Below are 15749 nucleotides of genomic sequence, written 5' to 3' on the forward strand. Positions count from 1 at the left end.
CTAAAGACACATGTATGTATATATAAGTATTCATGCACTTGTGGGTAGATGTAATGAGAAACAAGAAAAAGAAACCATTAATTTGAAAGGGAGCCAGGAAGTGATGATGCATGGAAGGGCTTGCAGGAAGGAAAAGGAAGGGAGAAATAATTATATTTTAATTTAAATAGATATATTTTTTAAACTACTACCTGCTTCCCCAACGATGTAGGCAAAATTAAGAGACCTTGCACAGACCCAGTGGTTTTCAGAGTTGACTAACTTCCTGGCAGGTCTCCTAACCTGGTGTCCCTTTACAACAGAGTGAGAAGTTGGTAAGCTCGAGGAAAGATGTGCCTCCTGCAAAACAAAGCCAGACAAAACCTACCAAAATGGACAACAGGGATGGAAGTGTGACTGAGCGGCACACAGAAGACTCAGCATAGCCGAAGCCCTGGGTGCCATCCCCAACACCAGAAAAGAAAGTGAAGTCCAAAAAGATATCAGAGCAGATCAAATATGATGCAATGGGCCTGTGACCACAGCTCTTGGGAAACACATGCAAAAGACTAATTAAAATTGAGCCCAGCCAGCTCAAATACATATACGTGCCAGGCCAGCATTGCATGTCAAGATCCTGACTTAAGAAATAAAAGAATGCCTGGCAGTGGTGGCGCACGCCTTTAATTCCAGTATTGGGAGGCAGAAGCAGGCAGATCTCTGTGAGTTCAAAGCCAGCCTGGTCTACAGTGAGTTCCAGGAAAGCCAGAGCTACACAGAGAAACCCTATCTCCAAAACACAAGGACCAAACAGCAATAACAATTTTTTTAAAGTCTTAGCAAATATTAAGAAAATCAGTGCTCTAACAAATCTCACTGACAGGAAAAAAAAAGTTAAGAAAAATTAGAATGACCCCCAAAGTACAATTTAATATTTAATGATAGGGTCACAGGAACTCCTGTGAGTCTCCAGGCCAGGACTGAGACAAGATCACATGTTCTGACTCAGCCAGTACCACAAGCACCTGTTCAGGGAGATTTCACAATGCAGAGTGATGGAAAGAAACACAGCAGTAGGGTCAAAATGTTCAACGTCCTAGCTTTTAAATTCCTCTCTGGGGAGCAACCTGCAGGCAAGAGTCAGTGAAAAATATCAAACTAGATAATGAGTCTTGAGGGACAGAAGACCAACAAGATTCCAGCCGTCCCAATCTTTCTTCTATTTCAGAAACTGTGGTTGTACCAAGTTCTGTAATAAAGACTATCCAGACTTAGGGAAAAAAACTACATAGCATCAGATACATACATGATCCTTGAAGAGAAATTAATGGGGACAATTACCTCAAAGTCATAGTCACATGAAAATCTAGTCTTCTTCCATGTTCAAAGATTTAGAGACATGCAACAGAATTCAGCCAAGCCTTCCCACCCCCCAATAAAAGAAAAAAAATCAACAACCTAGGTCTCTCTTCACCACCAGGTCCCCAGAACCTAGTATAAGACTTGATACATAACAATCCTTCAATAAATATTTAGAAAGTGAATGAATGAAATTAAGCAGGAAATACACTTCATTTGGCTTCTGGCATTTCACCCAAATCATAGTCTAAATAGTGGACTGAACTTAGAGGCTCCACCTTGTGCTAAAAGGATCTTGAGATCTTAAGTACCAGGCGAAGCATCAAGTGTTTCAGAGTGTTCATTGCTCCTTAGCAACCTCTCCAGGCCTACAGTTAACTTCTCAATATGCAGCAAAGCTCCGCGGTTCTTCTCCACTGTCCCTGGGGACAATTAGTAGAGACATTTGTGGTTGTCACAACTGGGGGATTCTCCTGTCATCTAGTGAGGAGAGGCCAAGGGTTCTGACAAAAATTTTACAATGGACAGGACAGTGCACACAGTAAATACCTATTTGTCCCTAAACAGTATGCGACCAAGAAACTCTGAAGTAGAAGATCAACTCTTTACAGGTTGGAAGTAATTTGGCATTCCTGTAATCGCAGCACCTTAGGAATTAAGGTAGGAGAATTGCTATGAGTTTGGGGTGAGCTTGGGCTGCATAGTGAGACTCCAAAACAAAGAAACAAAGTCTTTGGTAACAAAACAATTGAGCTGCATTTCAGTAGTTTTTATCAAGAATAAAATCACAGGTGCCGGAGAAATGGCTTAGTGGTCAAAACACTGGCTGCCCTTCCAGAGGACTAGGGTTTGATCTCCAGCACCCACAAGGTGGCTCGCAGCTACTGTAACTCCAGCTCCAGATAATCTGAGTCACTTTTCTGGCCTAAGTGGACATCTGGCCTGTACTCGATGTACAGACATAGATTCAAGCAAAATACTCATACACCTAACGTTTTTATTTATAAATGTTTTTAGTTGTTTGAGCTACAGGCTACACTACAAAGTAAGGCTCTATCTCAAAAAAAAATTAAGTTGGGAAGGAATAGTTGAATAGTTAGAAAAAAGGGAAGGAGAGGGGAGGAAAAATTGATAGTGGTATTAAGAAATTCCTGAGGTAGAAGAAAATGATCATGAACACGAATTCAAGGCAACTTATAGCATAGGAATTTCTTCCAGAACACAAACGATGAAGACTGAAGGGCGAGCAGCAATGACTGCCATAACAAATGTGTGGCATTATCTCCCTATCTTCACATTTATTAAAAGAGAATCAGGACATACACAAGGCCCAGGCACTACACACACACACACACACACACACACACAGAGAGAGAGAGAGAGAGAGAGAGAGAGAGAGAGAGAGAGAGAGAGAGAGGATACAGCATGCAAACACACACAAAAAAGCAAAACTGTAGCAAAAGAAAAATATATAAATCATAGACTACATTTTAAGACCCTTCCTACTACTATCTTTCCTTGAATGTTGTTTTATTTTTTTTTAACCGGCTTTGAACCTAGGACCTCTCCCTCACTGGACAAGTACTACATTGCTGAGCCATCCTTAGCCTTCATCTTTCCAATAACTAGAAAAAGCACTGGGCAAAGGACTGAAATTCTGTAGCCCAAGGACAAGTCCATCATGGTATCGCACGCCTATAACCCCAGCACTTACTATGGCTAAGGCAGTAAGATTGTTGCTGATGGAACAGCTTGGACTAGATAGTGAGTTCTAGAAGCAAAGCAAAACAAACACAAACCTGAAAAAAAATCAAAGTCCATGCCAAAGAAATAGATAAGCATGTACTTCTAGTCCCCACAACTGGAGTCTGGCATGAGGTCCAGACCAGCAAGACAGGCAGAATCTTGGACTCATGCAAGATTGGTGTTTGTGTAAAGGACAAGAAGCAGGCACCCAAGTGACTTCTAAGGATGGGTTGGGTCTGGGCCACTGTCAAATGGGTAACCATAGATCCCAGCACAATGAGTTGGGAAATGTCCAGGGACCCACCAGCCTTGCCCACAGCTGGCAGGAGGCTTTGGAAATTGTCAACAGAGCTGCAGAACGTCGTCTAACCAGAAATGAAAACGTTCTTTCTCCTCAGTCTACTTACTTTGAGAGTTTGACCTGCCCGAAGAGCGCTGACTGCACACACCCCTCCCCTGGAAAGAAGTGCTTCTCAAGACTCTCAATGCCCGAGAGAAGACTCGAGAGGCTGTTACACGTTCCCTTCACCTGGGAAGACATCACTTCCTCCACAGGAATCTGATTTGTTGCAGTCTCCTTCCAGCATTCTCTAGACAGTGTGGTGACACAGACAGACCTGTATCATCTCAGCACAAGGAAATAAACAACAACAGCGGATTGGCCATGCCAAAAAAAAAGAAAAAAAAAGTTTCAAAATGGAGTCAACAAATCTTTACTCACACATTAATGTTATTAGACAAAAACTGAACAAGGAAAGCACTTCTCTCTCTTCTCCTCTCCAGGCAGCTAGTTGATATCCCCTGCTCCTCTTAAGTTCCAGTGCAAATGTTTCCTGCTTTGTCATGGAAGCTCCACCTGTTCTAGAACCGTCTCCATTCTATGCCCTGTCACAGCAAACACCACCACGCAGATTCTCCTTTGCAATAAAAGGACTGAACTTCTGGTCTTCTTTCTCCACAGTCCAGGTGCTGGAATCACAGGTGTGCACCATTATGTGGGCTAACTAAACTTTTAAAATATGGAATTGACTTATTGAGAACAAAATACAGACAACATCCTGGTATCCTACACCCAGCTTAGCCCAGCATGAACATCTTATATGACTATGGTTCATTCATCAAAATTATTATTAAGTGTTATTAACTACAGTCCACACTTTGAGCAGTTTTGCTTAGTTTCCTTTTTCTTTTCCCAATCTCCACCAAGAGGCCATATCACATCTAGTCATGTTTGCTCAGGCCCCTCTTGTTTTGACGGTTTCTCAAACATTCCTTGTTTTTGATGACCAGGACAGTTTTGAGGTGTATAGGTCAGGTATTTTGTATAATGTCCCTGGAGTGGGATTAGGCTGTTGTTTTTCTCATGCCTACACTGTGTCCTGTGGAGGGCAAGCCTCCCCCACCCCTCCAGGTACAACGCCTTTCTTTTCCCCTTGAATCAGGAATATACTGCATCAGCATGACCTTTGGTCAGTCAAGTTGCTGCTAACCTTGGTCGCTTGGCCAAAGCAGGGATTGTCTGGCCTCTCTGCTGGAGTTACTCTCTTCCCTCCCTTTACATTCTCCACATTTGCTGCTTGTTTTTGTCTTATTTCTTTTCCTGAGATAGGATTTCCCTGCGTGGCCCTGACTGTCCTAGAACTTGCTCTGTACAGACGGGCTTCGAACTTAGAAATCCTCCTGCCTCTGCCTCGAGAGTGCTGAGATTAAAGGCAGGTGCCACCGTGACAGGCTTGTGTTTTGTTTTTTGAGATAGAGTTTTACTTAGCCTAGGCTGGCCTCAAACCTGCTACTTAAACAAAAATGAGCTTGAACTCCCAATCCTCCATTGTCTTTTACTTGTCAAGTGCTAGAATTACAAGGATGTGCCACCATGCCCAATACATTCCATAGTCTTTGGAAGGAAGTCCATTTACATACTGTGTTACCATGCTGCTCCATATCCTTAAAAGATAGATTTGTTAGTTTGCTCCTCTTTATCCAGTCACTTATTTTATTAATATAATCTTGGCTGTTTAGTTTGTATTATGGTCTATAATCCAATCTACTTCTTTTTTATGGGTTTTTGGTTTTTCAAAACAGGATTTCTATATGTAACAGTTATAGAACTCACTTTGTAGACCAGGCTGGTCTTGAACTCACTGAGATCTGCATGCCTCTGCCTCCAGAGTGCTGGGGATAAATGTGTGAGCCACCACCGACCAGCCAGTACTACATTTTTTTTTCACTACTCCAAATGTTCCAGGTTTAGGGCTCATTTGGTAGGATTTGAGTTGAATCCCCAGAGCCCATATTTTAGAATTGTCATGGTAGTGCACACTTATAATCCCAGTGACAGAGATGATGATCCCTGGGTCATAATACAAGCCAATCAGACCTAGACCAGTGAAAAGCCTTGCCTCAAAAAAGCAAGGTGGCCAGCACCAGATGAATGACATCTCATTCATGACTTCTAGCCTCCCCACACACATGCACACAGATGCACATACGTGAACATACACACACTTGCTGAGTTGACTCTTGTCTTGTTGACACACTCCATCATCATAGGATTATCGGCTGTTGTGTTTGTGTTGTTATTTAGTTTTAGTTTTAGTTTTGAGTCCTTCCTTGTCATCACTACAAGATGGTGTGAAGACTGGAGATTAAAAAAATGTTTCAAGTCTTCTATATTCCCTCGTTTAGCATAACATCAATTGAGGTCTTGCTCTATCTCTTACGCAGTGCTAAGGATTGATTCTAAAACCCCAAACATGCCAGACAAGCATTCTACCACCCTCCTACCTAGCTATACCCTTGATATATATTGTCTCTCTCTCTCTCTCTGTGTGTGTGTGTGTGTGTGTGTGTGTGTGTGTGAATGCAATGGTTCACATGCACTTGTGGAGATCAGAGTACAGTTTTCATGAGTTGGTTCCCTCCCTCCACCTTGTAAGTTCCATGGATCAAACTTCAGTCACCATCGTTGGCAGCAAATGCCCTTTTCTGCTGACCCATCCTACTGGCTCTATTTTTTTTTCAAGACAAGGTCTTAGGTCAGTTGTCCAGGTTTGATCTGAACTTACTCAGTAGTCCAGACAAGGCTTGGAACTGGTGATGCCCCTCTCTAGGCTTTCTGAGTGGCTAGAATTGCAGACCTGCATCACCAGGCCCAACTTCACACCTTCTTCTCGTTCTTCATTTTGAATATGAGCATTTGTTGGACATGCATTATGGTGTCAGGTACAAGCTAAAATATTTTCTTTTAAAATGTCATTTATCGTTATCCTGTGTGTGAACGGTGTTGGGAGGCTAGAGGTCCCAACACTCAGGGAACACATTCCATGGCATGTGTACTGTGGAGTTGGTTCTCTCCTTTCATCTTTACATGGGTTCCACAGAGCTAACTTGAACCTCCAGGCTTGGGCTACCAGATGAGGCATCTCATTAACCCTAAACTAAAACTTTTATCAGAAATCATGCAAAATTTGAGCTAACTAGTATTCAATCAGCAAATCTTGTTGGTAGCTTATTGCCCAAGGAAAGACTTTATGATCGTAAGCTAGTAGAGCCTGCCTGGGGAAAGTATGAACTTCTCATCCAGAATGGAAAATATTGCTGGACTTGTTTATATAAAAAATCAGTTGGAAAGTAGGGTGTGGCAGCATTTGGGAGGTAGAGGGAAGCAAGAAGATCAAAAGTTTAAAGTCATCCTGGGTACATAACGATTCCAAAGACACAGGTTATATAAAACCCTCTCTAAATTAGAAGGCAAAGAAAAGGTAGAAAGAGGAGGAGGAAGAAGCAGCCAGATGTGATGAGGCACAAACATCGGTCCAGCTACTTTGAAAACAAGATATGAAGTTCACTTGAGCCTAGGGGTTTGAGGCCAGCCTGGACAACATAACTAAACTTCATCTTAAAATGAAACAGAACCAGCAGAAATTATAAGGCAATAAATATCACTGAATGATAAGACTAAGAAAATACTTGCTAAATGCACATGACATTAAAAGTTTATATATTAATTTTTTTCAGTTGGTACTGGATGTAGTGGTATGAACCTATGATCCCAGCACTTGAAAGATGGTGGCACAGCCAAGTGGCAGTGACACACACCTTTAATCCCAGCACTGTGGAGGCAGGGGCAGGTGGATCCTGAGTTGGTAGCCAGCTTGGTCTATAGAGTCAGTTCCAGGATAGCCAGGGCTGCACAGAGAAACCCTATCTCAAAACAAAGGAACAAAACAAGCAAACAAACAAAAATGATGGCACAAGGATGAAGACTTTAAAGATTTTAAAGGAAGGAAGGAAGGAAGAAAGAGAGAAAGAAAGAAAGCTTGCAAACACAGTCATAACTCCCATTTATGGAGTACCTACCGCTATGTGTTAGGCAGGCACAATAGTATATCAAACTTACTCTTCATAGCATTGCTATGAAGTGGGTATCATGATTACTCCTATTTTATAGATAAGGAACCTAAGCTCAGAGAGTTTAGGCGATTTTTCTCCAAGATTATACATTTAGATAGTTGCAGACCTGGAATTTAAGCCCAATAAGAACAGCTACAGAGTATCTAAACTTATACTTTCTCTGAAAACAGATCTGTGATCAAAAGACTGGGGTATGTAATTAATATCAGAAATAATTCCCAGGCATGAGGGATGAGATCACATGAGATAAGGGAGGGAAGGTAGCCCTCATTCTAAGGGAGATAGAGGATGCCTTAAGCTTTGTCCATCCACAAGCACTTACCCAACAGCTCCCATCCTGGATTAGTTGAGAGCTTGGTGCAAGCTGCTGTCTAGATCCAAGCTTGCTGAGCTCACCCTGTCTACAGCCATGGAGACGCTCTAGGATAGAAGGCCCTATGGGTTCAGTGCCTCCCGTAAGAGGAGTGGAAGGTCCTGTGAGAAACCAAGTGAGCAGGCAACTCTCTTACCCTGGTGTTACTCAGTTCTTTTCCTTGTTAGTATACTTCATACTAGGATCGTTTTCAAATCTTACTTGTTAATATTACCACCAAAATAAGCATTTAAGTATTATAAGATCATCAGAATCCAAGTGACAGATAGGACAAGTTTTTCAAAAATCTTAATTTTTCCACTGAAAATGTAAAAATTCTACCTACTGATTATAATGTACCCTATTATTATAGAAAATCTTTAGTAACATATACATTCTTAAATGACCTAGTATGTCTGGATGTAGTGCAAGACAACATGTGTATGGCAGACCATAAAAGGTATAGAATTTTGCTTATATGCTTTGGAAATTATACATCTTTCCAAAACAATACAGAGAAACTCTGTCTCGAAAAATAAAAGGAAGAAATTGTACATCCTGTCAACATGATGCTAACTGTGAAAAATATCTCATCTTCAAAGGTAAGTCAGTGTAAACAGGAAAGTTCTTTTTTAATTACAGCAAAAATAAAATATCCTGAACCAGTAGCAGTAGAGAAAAGCCAGGCATCCCTGTGCACACCTGTAATCCCAACATTGAGTAGGCTGAGACAGGAGGATTGCCCTGAGTTTGAGTTCCCTTTGGGGCTACATAGCAAGCACATCTGAAGATGCAGAACTGCATAGTGAAACCCTATCTCAAACAAAGCATTTGGGAAGGTAGGTAACAGAGAGACAGGAGTCTGGCACTTCCTGCCACTGGGCCTCAGCTGACCATGGCAAATACAAAGTGATAGAAAACTTTTTCATTTAGCTAAGTAGCTTTAGAAATGATGTGTTAGGACTAATTTTCTACTTATACAACTAAACTCAGGGTAGACGACGAGGCTGCGTTAGCAGAGTGCATGCATGAGGCACTGAGCACTGAGCTTGATGGTTATCACCAGTAAATACTGAACAAATAAGTGCTCCTTTTTAGCCACACAACCGTGGTCAGCATCCTTACGCTTTTCCAGACGGGAAAGTCGAGGGGGCTTTAGCACAGGGGCTTGAGAAACAAGCCCTGCAGACTCTTTCTTCCAGCAAGGCCCTTTGGGTAGGGAGACAAAGCCAAGCTTACTTCCCACCTACATGTCTTTCGTCCCTGCCTGAGAGCTGGCTGGTTTTCATCTATGCTTCTGTCTTCCAGCCCAAGAGTGAAAGCTTGCTCTCCGTTGTCCTTCTTGTTCACATAGCTCTTCCAATTAGTAACCAGACTAGAGAGAAGAAAGGCTGTTGAAACAAAGACATGACAAATTCAATTTTTAAACAAGCACTTCTTTGCATTTTAAAATTAGCATACAAATAGCAGGTGTCCTTGTATCATTTTCATACATCTTAATTTTGATTGATTCGAAACACCACTACTATTCATGAATTGTTTTTCTTTTTCTTTTTTTTTATTCATTTACTTGTATGTGGGGGTGGGGAGAACATGGGCCATGGCATGCATGTGGAGTCGGAGGACAACCTGTGGGGGAAGGTTCTCTCACTCCACCATGTGGGTCCCAGGGATCAAACTCAGCTCATCAGTCTTGGGGTCTTACCCACTAGGCCATCTTACCAGCTCCCCTCTTCCCCTTCCTCCTTCTTTCTCTTCTTCCTCCTTGTCCCTCCTCTCTCTCTCTCTCTCTCTCTCTCTCTCTCTCTCTCTCTCTCTCTCTCTCTCTCTCTCTCTCTCTCCCCCCTCGGAAACGGGGTCATATTAAGTAGCTCATCTTTCTCTTGGTACTAACCCTAAGAAATTCATTTTGCAAAGAAACATGCAGTATGAATCCATTGTGTGTGTGTGTGTGTGTGTGTGTGTGTGTGTAACTATGTCTTTATATGCATGTAATAACAATCAATGAAAAAAGAGGCCTTAGCCGAGTGGTGGTGGCTCACGTCTTCAATCCCAGCACTGGAGGCAGAGGCAGGGGGGATCTCTATGAGTTCAAGGCCAGCTTGGTCTACAGAGCTCCAGGACAGGCTCCAAAGGAACAGAGAAACCCTGTCTCAAACAACCCCCACCCAGAAAGAAAGGAAGAAAGAAAGAAAGAAAGAAAGAAAGAAAGAGAGAAAGAGAGAGAGAGAAAGAAAGAAGGCCATGAATTTGAAAAAGAACAAGGGCACATGGGAAGGTTTGGAAGGAGGAGAGGGAAGGAGGAAGTGAGGTAATTATAATATAATCTCAATTTTTTAAATAATTTTTTAAAAAACTTGGCAAGGTGACTCACTCCTATAATCCCAACACCCAGGAAGGTGTGACAGGTAAATTGCCACATGCTCAAAGCCAGCATGGGCTACATATAAGTTCCAGTGAGACCCTCTCTCACAACCAAATCAAAACAAAACAGCAACAACAACAACAAAAAAGTTTACAGGAAGTATAAACAACGGTTCACAGATACTCAAACCCTGAAGGATTTTTCAGATGGTTGACGTCATTAGGCTCTGCATTTAGCCTGTCTAGACATACTGAATATTGGGTGCCCTCTCTCCCTCCATTTGTGTATGTGGGGGCGGGGGAGGGGCAGTGGTTATATCCTACTAAAGAAATATAGGCTGATAAACACTATACTCTTTGTATTTACACCAATTGTTCTAGAAACTAGGAGAAAAAACAATTTCCTTTAGGGGAAAAATCTTGGAGAACAATGTTAGTTGAATATAAGTAATTCATATGGGTGACAAGAGAGGGGTGTAACACTCATTTACGTAGTGGATTTAGTTCTTAGCAGCCTGTGTAACAAAGTATTTTCAGGAGGTGGAGGTGGTTTGGTTGTTTTTTGAGACCAGGTCTCATGTAGTATAAGCTGTCCTTTAACCATCTTCGTATTGGAGGATGGCCTTGGATTCCTAAACCTGTGTCCCCAGTGCTGGAACTGCAGACATGCATTGCCACACCAGCCATACGAGGTCTTTTAATCCACTCAGAATCTTCTAGTCATGTATTATTTATATCCAAGGTCTTATCTTGAAGATGTTCTTGGAGACTAGTGTGATGAATTACCTCAAAATATTTCATTGATAAAACTACTTAAGAGATAGCTGGGTGTGGTGTTCCGCTCCTCTAATTCCACCACCCTGGAGGCTGAAGCAGGAAGATTAAAAGTTTGAGGTCATCTGGGCACTGCGGTTCTGGATGTTAGGAGACTGGGTAAAAAAAAATCCAGTGTGATGAAGGAGCGGTCTATCAGTCAGGGTAGCAAAAGTTTCAATAAGTGATGACTCAGCAGTGATGCTGAACCAAGGGGAGAGTCTGCGCTGAGGAAGCGAGGGGAAGCCAGAGAGGGTGTTGGACACAGACGCCCCTACACCAACCCAGGTACATAGCTCATGCCAGGCTAACCAGGCCTATTCAGCAAGACCTTGACTGAAAAGAAATCAAATACTGGGGAGCTAGGGTTGTAGCTAAGTATACCCAAGACCCTGGGCTCAATCCTATCCCTGCCACCCCCAAAAAAGGAATCATTGGGAACAAAGAATGTGAGTGTCCCCTCTTTGGTATAAACTACAAATCATGAATAATCATAGACACTGAATTTTAATACTAACACATTCTCATCGAACACAATCTTCTGCAATTTGGTTAATTCTATGAACTAAGAACATCAGAAGCTATACAGTCTAGCCAGGCATGGTGGCACAAGCCTATAATCTCAGCTACTTGGGAGAGTCACAAATCCAGGCCTCTCACGGTTACAGAGTGAGTTTAAAGCCAGCCTGGATGAATTAGTGGGACCTTGTCTCAAAACGAAAAATACAAAAATGGCTAAGTACATGGTTCAGTAGTAGGACGCTTCCTTATCAACAAGGCCCTGAGTTCAAACACCAATACTCTCCCCTTCTCTCAACCCCAAGAGGGAAAAAAAATGTGATACATGTGTAGGCTGAGGCAAGACTCAGAGGTAGAGCACATAGTATATACAAAGTCTTGGTTTGAGACTAAGGACCCCAACAACTAAATAGCCAAAATTTCAGCAGGGCATGGTGGTGCAAACCTACAATCTGAACTCTTGGAAGGCTGAGAAGAATTACCAGGCTGGAAGCCAGTCTGAGCTACATAGTGAGACTCCGTACCAAAAAGAAAACACGATTTTTCAAGAGGCATCTGAGTTAGACTAATCAATAGAAATGTCTATGATTTTACTAAAATATGCCTATCTGTCCACCTCTAGCCTAGTTTGTGACTGAATTTTAGTATCTGCAGTTAATAAGAATGTGCTGGTCCCCCAGAAATCCTATATGACACCCAAAGTAGGTGACCTGTATCTGTGGTCCAAAGGTTGTGAGCCTCCCAGCCTGATGGTCACTGAATAGTCAATTTTTTACCCCTTTGCCAAAGTGTTTTCTTAGAAATCTTTCCAGAAAAGCATCCCTTAGAAATGAGTAAAGCCTCAACCCTTGGACCCTGAGACGATTAAGGTAACTGTTTTACTTGATGATAAACCATGGAGGAAGTTAGAGAAGAAAATGTTTAGCTCCTGCTGCTGCCTTTGTACACATTGCAAGCTCACAGGGCTTTAAGGCTCCCTGGACAATCATGGCTGTGAGGCTCCAGTGTCAAGCTGGGCAGTGCTTCACGGGGAGCTTGTTAAGGAAGCTGATAATCTCCAACCAGTGCCTCGAGACCTTCCCACTATTAGGACCAAAGCAGTCCTGTCAGGCAACCCTCTTTCTCCCTCCCCCAAGCCCACTCCAGGAAAAGTTGTTACAGCCAAAAAAACCACAATTTTTCTAAGGCTTCTATTCTTCAAAGGAAAAAAAGGACTCACCTAAGATAAGAGACATCAGGGAATGCCATGTGAAGATCTGTTCTGCCTGGAGCTGAACAAAGAAGGCCTGTGCGTGAGATGGGCGTCCATGGACACTGCATGCATGTAGTGCACATAGACACATGCAAGCAAATCCATTATATACATAAAATAAAAATGAACACTTTTAAGGAAATCTCTAGGGATGCTCCTTAGAGCACCGGTCTAGCACATGCAAGGTCCAGGGTTCAGCTCTCAGTGCCAAATGAAAGGCCAGGAAGCAGAAACTCCAACCGACAGCCAGGCTCTCCATCAGACCAGCTCAGTCAGGCTCTCTGGAAGTGGAGCTGAGGACACAGTGATTTTCAAAACCTTCCAGTTGGTTCTGCTGTGCAGCCAGATGGAGAAACTAAGACTCGAGAAGACACAGTAATGACTCCACAGAACCATACGGACAGGATGATTAAAGGAAGGGTTTGAAGCCAGTTACATTTTCAGCCCATTATTATTATGCTTCCTGGTGGCTTTAACATCATAAAATGTGGACCTGTGCGAAGGTTTCCTAGGTCAAGTTGATTTTCCCATTGCAGAAAAATTGACTTAACTCTGTTCTTGCCCATACATCAGTAAAAAAGAAGGCATTCTTCTTTCCATGTGGTTTAGTTTGGGCTTGTTTTTGCTTTTAAAGTATTTTCTTATTGTTTCATACTACATACAGTGAAGGCAGAAATCTAGCCAAGCATCAGAAGAAGCCTCATTTGGCTTGAAAGTCATCACCGCGAGTCTCTTGGAAGAATTCTTTTTTTTTTTTTTTTTTTTTTTTTTTGGTATTTCGAGACAGGGTTTCTCTGTGGCTTTGGAGCCTGTCCTGGAAATAGCTCATGTAGACCAGCCTGGTCTTGGACTCACAGAGATCCGCCTGCCTCTGCCTCCCAAGTGCTGGGATTAAAGGCGTGTGCCACCACTGTGCAGCTTCTTGGAAGAATTCCACTTGGCTCGCATGCACAAAGCTAGGGGCTAAGAAAACAATGTTGAGCTACTTAACTGATTACAGCAAGTTGATAATATAGCTAACATATTAGAATTTTGGAAAAATGTCCCACAAACAATTTACTAAAAGTATCAGGGGTGGGATGCAAAGTAGCGAGGGGATTTCTTAATTAGAGGATCTTCATCCGGAGCTCAAGGCCATTTACGCAATTCCTCCTACATTCCAAGACACAGTAAAGGGCAAACAAGGATCGCAGCCAGATCTGGGTGATCCAAAGTCTAGGTTCCTCCCCATGAAGTTCAAGGGTCATTCTATCTCTCTGACAACAGCACCAAACATCTTGACTGCATTTACAGTCCTACCTCACTCTACCAGATTTCATCCTCAGACAGGACTCTCCAACTCTATAAGGCCTCAGCTGGCAACATGAATTAGTTAACATGGGTCAATTTTTTTTTTTTTTTTTTGGTTTTTCAAGACAGGGTTTCTCTGTATTATCTTGGAAGCTGTCCTGGAACTTGCTTTGTAGACCAGGCTGGCCTCGAACTCACAGAGATCCACCTGCCTCTGCCTCCCGAGTGCTGGGATTAAAGGCGTGCGCCACCAACGCCTGGCAACATGGGTCATATTTAAGAAAAACAACATTGCTCTTCTATAAAATTTGGCTCTATTAAGCCTCTGCCCATTATTGTCCAGGGAAACAGTAAGCCCCCAAGTTACCAGTTTCTCTAATAGTTTTTGACTTTGCTCCTTTGGGAGAAATTCACCCATTTTTGAGACAACTCTCATGTAGCCCAGGCTAGCCTAAAACTATGTTACTGAGAGGTAGAGAGATGGCATAGAAGTTAGTAGCAGTGGCTGATTTTCCAGAGGATCCAGGTTCAATTCCCAGCATCCACATGGCAGCTCAAAACTCTGTAACTCCAGTTCCAAGTGATCTAACACCCTCACACAGACATACATGCAGGCAAAACGCCAGTGTAGGACCAGGCAGGCGTTGATGGCGCACACCTTTAATCCCAGCACTCGGGAGGCAGAGGCAGGCAGATCTCTGTGAGTTCCAGACGAGCCTGGTCTACAGAGTGAGTTCCAGGACAGCCTCCAAAGCCACAGAGAACCCCAGCTGGAAAAACAAACAAACAACAACAAATATATATATAAAATAACCTTGAACTCCTAAGCCTCCTGGATCTACTTCCTAAGCATTGGGGTTACAGTGTGCACCCCTACAGTAGGTTTATGTTTTTACGAGACTCTAGCCAGGACTTCCTGTGTGCTAGGCAAGCACTTAACCACTGTTTAACACACTGGCTATAGTTCCTGAGTTGAATATTAAAAAATAGAAATCTGTATCTTGGACAGAAACAACCTCATTTTCCAATGCTGGTGATAAGTTTACTTGTCTTTAAGGGCCATTACACGAGATAACATTGAGCAGCTAAAGTATACAGTATACACTTGGAAGAAAAGGGGTGTTCTTTTAATATTCTTATCTTTTGGTTTCTGATAGGCATCCTTTGGCATAGGTCTAGGTAAATGAACTTCTAGATAACACCGGAGGGAAAGACAATGGCCACAAGTCCCCCCGTAGGAAAGAAGTCAGCCATTTATTAATCAGTATGATTTCAAATACCTCCAAAGTCAGCCTTTAATGGTCCTAAGACATTACAGACACCAGAAACTCACACATCTCTCCTTTAACAACAACTTCAATCAGCCCCTTAAGAATAAATGGAAAATCCCAGTATTTTTGACAGAATAAGGCAGAAAGATCAGGAGTTTGAAACCAGGGACTGGAGAGATGGCTCAACGGTTAAGAGCACTAAATGTTCTTCCAGGGGACCCAGGTTCGATTCCCAGCACCCACACAGCAGCTCACTATTCTCTGTAACTCCGGTTCTGTGGCAATATACTAACGCACATAAAAAATAAAAATAAATTTAAAAAAAAAGAGTTTGAAACCAGCCTGGCACTTAAATTCAGACTGTCTCAGAACAAAAAGCAAACATTAACAA

At 42.4% G+C, this 15749-nt stretch overlaps 1 long non-coding RNA gene across 1 annotated transcript in view; it reads right to left on the bottom strand.

Annotated features, from left to right (window-relative positions):
* Positions 1-3851: 3851 nt before the first annotated feature.
* Positions 3852-15749, bottom strand: part of LOC121140375 — a 53191-nt gene continuing 41293 nt past the window's right edge. Inside the window, exons 4-6 of the long non-coding RNA XR_005877178.1 lie at positions 12765-12816; positions 9100-9240; positions 3852-4053 (exon numbers count right to left, since the gene is read on the bottom strand). This is a non-coding gene — a long non-coding RNA (uncharacterized LOC121140375). The remainder of the gene's footprint in view (positions 4054-9099; positions 9241-12764; positions 12817-15749) is intronic.

This window comes from Mesocricetus auratus, unplaced genomic scaffold (assembly GCF_017639785.1).
Source record: "Mesocricetus auratus isolate SY011 unplaced genomic scaffold, BCM_Maur_2.0 Super-Scaffold_100004, whole genome shotgun sequence".
Taxonomy (NCBI): Eukaryota; Metazoa; Chordata; class Mammalia; order Rodentia; family Cricetidae; genus Mesocricetus; species Mesocricetus auratus.